Source organism: Myotis lucifugus, unplaced genomic scaffold (assembly GCF_000147115.1).
Source record: "Myotis lucifugus unplaced genomic scaffold, Myoluc2.0 scaffold_8031, whole genome shotgun sequence".
Taxonomy (NCBI): Eukaryota; Metazoa; Chordata; class Mammalia; order Chiroptera; family Vespertilionidae; genus Myotis; species Myotis lucifugus.
In genome coordinates, this window is record NW_005879079.1 from 1 (window position 1) to 7,215 (window position 7,215).

The window sequence follows — 7,215 nt, forward strand, 5'->3', positions numbered from 1 at the left end:
CAATCAGAAAGACGTGAGGCAGAGAAAGAGTAACTCTGAGACGTACGTCGCTACTACTCAGTATGCATCAGGACTGTGTGTGTATGTACGGACTTCCAGAGGACCCCAGCCAAGGAGCGGACCCTGTGCTTCCCGGGACCCTGACACAGACACCCAACAGGTTTGTGGAAGGAGGACAGACACTGTGGATCCTGAGATAACCATCATTCCACAGCCCTCGGACTCAGAGCGTCCCGTTGGCTGCGATGTGGGTCCCGGGCAGGGAGGGAGGGTCGGCGAGAAGGGGGCCTTTCCCTGTCAGTCCCTCCTGCCCACAGGAGGCCGGGCCGCCTGAGCCGCATTTTGGGACCTGGGTGCGCAGAGAAGCTCAGGGTCCAGGGACAGAAACAAACCCGCCACCGGGAAAGCGGGGTGGCCGTTCTCGGGAGAGCGGGCCCCCCGCTGACCCAGCCAGGCTGTCACTGGGCCCCTGCGGATGGTGAACTCGGATGTGGCCGAGCTGCGGGAGGACAGAGATGCAGTGAGACCTGCCTGCAGCACCCTCCCCGATCCAGACAGGAACCCCGACTCTCTGCAAAAGACGGCGGGGCAGCCGCCCACCGACCCGCATGGAGCACCCTTCCCAGCGTGGAGTCCGCCACGCGTGTCCGCTCTACAGCCTGGCGCGGAGGGAACCGCCAATCCGAGGTGCAACGGGGGCCTCAGAACCCATCAGGTCCCGGGTGTTTGCCACTCAAGACCAGTCTGGGGTGCGGCAGTGCGCCGACCACACTGGGAGACCTCGCAACAGTGCGTAGCTACCCCTGGTCCTGGGGAGTGGGGACTACAACTCCCAGGAGCCTCCGCGGCGAGGCGGCTTCCGGTAATCCCTGAGGCACTTCCTGCCACAGTGGCGGCGGGTGTGAAGGCAGGCGTGGTGGTGGGTGTGGCGCCGTGGGCTGGTCGGGAGAGAATACGGTCTGGCCCGGGTGGACCGGCGGGCTGTCCGTGTGCGCACCCTTTCTTACGTCGCCCTGGCGGCTTCCCCCCAGAGCTGATCTGTCCCCAGCCCTGTACCCCTCTGGGGGGCGGCTGATGGCTGCCCCAGCCTTCCAAGTCCGACCTGGCTGCAGGCCTCGTCCCAGAAAGCCTGTTAGGTGAGGGGACTTTATGTACGCCTGCTCTTCGGTCCGCGTGCCCCTCCCGAAATAGGCATGGTGATCCCATTCCCAGGTGAAGAATCAGGCAGCCTTTCTCAGTGTGTTCACTCTGAAGGAACCCTTGCAGTAATTCTCAGGTCTCAGGGAACCCCTGCCCAAACGTTATGCTCATGGCAGAATAAGGCAATCCGGAAGTTATACCTCTGAGATACCGCATATACACGCGGACAGTGGCCAGACCGTGTATAGAAACAGGATTCTGACCTGCCTGGCCGCATGTCAGGGGGTGGGAGTGGAGGGTGGGGGAGAAACCAACCGCTTATCTTCAGTAAACAGCCCAGGGAGCCAGATTGCTATCTCTCAAACAATCCGGGAAGCTAAACAGTAACTTCTGTAACCGTTGGCCCCAAAGGACCTGGGCTTGATCAATAACTGACAGCTTCCCTAATTTTTGTCCCCACTTCTAAGTTAGGACCAACCAGGAAAAGTCAAGTATGCACCCCTCACCAATCGCATAGGACGCCCCACTTCTGCTAAGCTGCCTCCAGCTTCCCCAGCCAACAGCCCCCAGTGAGAGCCCACCCGAAGCCTTGCCTTTTGCCAGCTGTAAAACTGCCCCTCCCTCTGCCTGCCGAAGCCGAGGGACACTGACTGACCCCTTTGCTCGATGGCGAGCTCTGAATAAATGGCTTTGGCCTGTTCTTTTTCGGTTGGTCTTCATGTATTTTCAAAGATATAATTGTCAGTATTTTTCTGCAGATTCTGTTTATTTTGGTTAGCTACTCTTCTGTGTGGTTTTCCCCTCATTTGCCATTAAAAGTTTATTATTCAACATTCACAAAGAAAGTGAAGGTAAAAAGAAAAATTGCAACTTTAAAATGATGCTTTTAGTGCTCGCTTCGGCAGCACATATACTAAAATGATGCTTTTTATATGCTTATACCATTTATGCTTTTAAAGTTACTAAAACCCAAACTTTGAGATATCCTCTATTACATAATAGTGTCAATAAATTAGACTTTTAGCTTTACAATGTTGCTGGAAAATTGCCTGTAGAGTTTGAATAGCCAAGTATGTTATTGTCTAAAATATATATTTTTTTATCCTCACTTGAGGATATGTTTATTGATTTGAGAGAGGAAGCGAGAGTGAGAAACATCGATGTGAGAGAGAAACATCCATCAGTTGCCTCCCCTAAGCACTGAGGCAGGGGATCAAACCCACAACCTAGGTATGTGCCTTGACTGGGAATGGAACCCACAACCTTTTTGCTGTACAGGATGATGCTCCAACTCACTGAGCCACCCGGCCAGAGCAAAATATTCTTTGTGACATGTATGGTATGAGAAACATAAAGGTTAGGGGCCATGAACATCATATGTGATTTAAAAATGATTAAAACAATTTTATTTAGTTATCAATATGTTCAAAAAGTAGTTGCATATCAATACTTAGCATTAGTATTGGAAACAGCCCATAAGATTCAGCTCATGCTTTTTTTATGGGGGAAAAAGGTAATATTCTTTTGTAACATTGAATTGCTTTTCCTTTTTTTAAGTTTAAATATATTTTTTATTCATTTCAGAGCGAAAGGGAGAAGGAGAGAGAGAGAGAGAGAAACATCAATGATGAGAGAAAATCATTGATTGGCTGCCTCCTGCATACCCTCTACTGGGGATTGAGCCCACAACCCAGATATGTGCCCTTGACTGGAGCCGAACCTGGGACCCTCAGTCCGCAGGCTGGTGCTCTATCCCCTGAGCCAAACCAGTCAGGGCGCTTTTCCTTTTATTTCTACGTCCGATATCAGATTTGGACATCAGGAATTTGAATCCTTTGGAGATTCAGCCACATACCTTTCTACCTCTTGGGTTGTTCTAGAGAAAGTTACAAACAGACATTTTCTCTTTAAAAAACATTTAAGCCCTGGCTGGTTTGCTCAGTGGATAGACTGTCAGCCCTTGGACTGAAGGGTCCTGGGTTCGATTCCAGTCAAGAGCATGTACCTCAGTTGCAGGCTCGATCCCTGGCCATGGTCCAGGCATGTATGGGAGGCAACCAATTGATGTGTCTCTCTCACATCGATGTTTCTCTCTTTAAAACACTTTAAAGAGATGTTTCTCTCTGTCTCTTCCCCTCCCTTCTACTCTCTCTAAAAATCAATGGAAATATATCCTCAGGTGAGGATTAACAAAAAAATGAAAAGTAAAAATATTTCAAAAGATTGATTTGTTAACCTTCTGAGTATAGAACCATTTATTAGATAATACTTTGAGTTTTTAAAATTATGTCTTTTGTTTATTTCTTCCTGTTTAAACAATTTTGGTAATACATTTTTTTCTTCCAAATTATCCTTTAATTCAGTATTTTCAAATTTTTCTATTAAGTTATTTATTACACATATTACTTTATTTTAAATTTCCAGATCTATTTTTATTTCATTTTAAAAAATATTTTCTGTACTATATATATATATATATATATACACACACACACACACATACATACATATATTCATATATATACATATATACTTTTTAAATTGATTTCAGAGAGGAAGCGGGAGGGGGAGAGAGATAGAGACATCAATGATGAGACAGACTCATGGATCGGCTGCCTCCTGCACGCCTCACACATCCTGGGGATTGAGAGCCCAACCCCGGGCATGTGCTCTGACCGGGAATCAAACCATGACTTCCTGGTTCATAGGTTGACACTCAACCACTGAGCCATGCTGGCCAGGCTGGAGTTTCCGTCAGAATTGTAAGCGCGGGTCAATGCTGGGAAAATCATTACTATATCACATTAATGGGACAAAGAAGAAAAATTGCAGGGCCATTTTCATAGAAGCAGAGAGACATATGAAATGAGCACCCATTCATGATTTTTTAAATACTATATAAAATAGAAATTAATGGATGCTTTCTTAACATGATAAAAAAATTCGTATACTTCATCCCAAAAGTCAGGATGATCTTAATGAGAAAACACTAGAACAGTGGTTCTCAACCTTCTGGCCCTTTAAATACAGTTCCTCATGTGACCCAACCATAAAATTATTTTCGTTGCTACTTCATAACTGTAATGTTGCTACTGTTATGAATCGTAATATAAATATCTGATATGCAGGATGGTCTTAGGCGACCCCTGTGAAAGGGTCGTTCGACCACCAAAGGGGTCGCGACCCATAGGTTGAGAACCGCTGCACTAGAAGCTTTACCACTAAAGTAAGGCCACATTGTCCATCACTCTTTAACACCGTGTTGGAGTTATCCCACTTTGATGAAACAAAAAAAAGCAAATTAGAGCAAAGAAAGAGATAGAACTATATAATTTCAGCTGACATTTATATTTCTACAATATGCAAAAGAATCAATGGGAAAACTACCACAAAATATTAGAATTTTGTAAAAAGAAGCAGGTCATAAAATCAACATGCAAAAATCTATGTAAGCAAAAGCCATTTAAAAGATATAATGGAAGAAAAATGAGGTAATGAAAGAGATGACCCCATTTATGATAATTAAATACTTAAGCATAATCTTAAAATACCTAAAATTCATATTAAGAGAAAAAGGAAAGACAAAAAGGGAGACGAACAAATGAAAAGACAGGCCACATTCTTGGGTAAAAAGACAATTTCATGAAGATGTCCACCCTCCCTAGGGTAATTTATAAACTTTAAATGATCTCAATAAAGTACCGTGCATTTTCTTCTCCTGGAATTAAAAGCAAGCTGATTATAATTTAAGAAAGATCAAATGAGAATAGCTAGATAATGCTTGAGATACAGCCAGATTCCAATATATTAGAACATATACACAGCATCCATCATTAACATGGCCCATTCATAGATGGAAGAAAATCCAGAAACCAAACCAGTTTGCAGATGCAAAACAAGTAAGTACCCAGTACAGATGGCATCGCCAGCCAGTGAGCGGGAGAAAGGGCTCTTGAATATGTGAGGCGGGGATGCCTGGCCGGCCTCATGGAAATAGATAAAATGAAATCTATTCCTCAAACCATGTACCCGATCATTTCAAATGAACCAGAGATTTAGGGGTAAAATAAAAAATGAAGCCATGCAAGTATTAGACGAGAACTGGGGGGAAGTCCTCCATAACTGGGGATGGTGAAAACTTCCCCATGACTTGAAATCCATACATGATAGTGGGCAACATTAATACATTTGACGGAATAAAAATGTAAACATTTACATAGCATAAAAGCCCCTGGCCAGAATAAAAAGACTAACGACTTACTGTGGAAAATATGTGTGATGGATGTCACAGACAAAGGGTTACTATTTGTAATATAGAAAATGCTCTTAAAATTAGAGACAAAAACCCTATATAAGCATGCGCACCTGAGTTGTTTCTTGATTGCCCCCCAAACAGAAGCACAGAGCCCCAGTGCAGACATCTTTGCCTTAAGCCCATGTTTTCCTGCCTCTGTGTCCTCCTCCACAGAGCTCCGGCTCCTGGTCCAGCACACCTCCACGTGCTTTGTCCCCTCACCGAGGCCCTGGGAGTCACTAACCCCAGGTCACACCCAGGGGTGAGCCAGTGCTCAGTGGGTTAGAGACCAGGTGGGGACCAGAGTCCTGCTTCCCTAACTCCTCCTCACTCTGCCCTCCTGCCACCAGTCCCTGTCCTGGGAAGGAGGAGGGCAGCAAAGTATGACAAGACCAGGGAGTGGGATGGGGATGCGACTGGGAGAAGGAGAGTGAGGCTGACACGATCATCCTCAGAGGCTAGAGCAAGGGTGGGCAATGTGCACGTGGCACAAGGGCCCAAACAGCACGTCCTGCCTCAAAACGCAGGCCTCGCACACTGTAACGCAGGCCAACCTGTCTCTTTTTCTTTTTAAAATATATTTGTATTGATTTCAGAGAGGAAGGAAGAAGGAGAGAGAGACAGAAACACCAACGATGAGGCAGAACCATTGATCGGCTGCCTCCTGCACGCCCCACACTGGGGATCAAGCCTGCAACCCGGGCATGTGCCCTGACTGGGAATGGAACTGTGACCTCCTGGTTCATAGGTCGATGCTCAACCACTGAGCCACGCCGGCCAGGCCCAACCTATCTCTCCATCACAAAAAATAAATTCTACAGCCACTCTAGGGCTGTTCTCCTATGGTCCCTGAGGCGGCCTTCTCCCTGTCTCGTCTGAAATATTGCCTTTATTGAGATTAAATTTACATTTTATGTGAATGCACAGAGCTGGAGTGCAATGTGGTGAGTTTTGACAAATGCATACACCACGTAACTAACACCCAGTCCGGGTATGCAGTTGCCCATCATCCCAGAAACTCCCCTCATGCTCCCATCCCCGCCTCGAACCACAGGTCTCCACTGTTCTGACCCCTTCTGGATGCAGCGCTCCAGCCCCTGGCTTCCTCAGCTGGCCAGTGGCTCCCGCAGGCCCTCCAGCCACATCCCACCAGGTCCGTGTGAAACGCAGTCACTGACTCCCTGCCTGGTACCAGCTTCCTGAAGACACCAGTAACCACACCAGCCATGCTGCCGGCTGTCACCAGGAGGCCCACCAGCAAGTGGAACTTTTCACTTCCTTCGAACCTCCCACGGAGCTGATGTCCCCTTCTCTCATTTTATCCCAGGGTTAATAGCTGTGACAAAGCAGGCCCTGATGTAGAGGGTGAAGATGCCTGTAATTACCTTAGCAACAGAGTACGCCGTCCATGGGAATCATTTAATCCCATCCCCATAGCAACATCGAGTCGCAGAATCATGGTCACTTGGAGCCCAGTGGCCATAGTGCTCACTTCGTCCAGCCCCTTAGATTCAGACAGAAACAAAAACAAAAGACAAAAAGCACCACTTGCTGCTCCGATAGCCTTTGCATCCTGTTCTTTGTTTGGATTGCTTATAATGGCTGCGTGGTGATTCAAATAGGACAAGCCTGGGAGTGTCCGCTTCGGAGGCTGATTCTTGGGCTGATTTCCTCCCGTGTCTCCTGAGGTACTTCAAGTCCTCTCTCCCTGCACCGAAGCTCTGGTCAGTAGCTGCAAATGCAACTCCTGAGCTCTAGGTTTAAAAAAAAAGAAAAAAAGA

The 7,215-nt window shown here is 46.7% G+C and overlaps 1 long non-coding RNA gene across 1 annotated transcript; it reads left to right on the forward strand.

Moving 5' to 3' along the window:
• The first annotated feature begins 946 nt into the window (after window positions 1–946).
• Window positions 947–1,844, forward strand: LOC106696064. Its single transcript, XR_001346980.2, has 2 exons — window positions 947–1,136; window positions 1,608–1,844. It is a non-coding gene; the product is annotated as an uncharacterized LOC106696064 (long non-coding RNA).
• The last annotated feature ends 5,371 nt before the right edge of the window (window positions 1,845–7,215 follow it).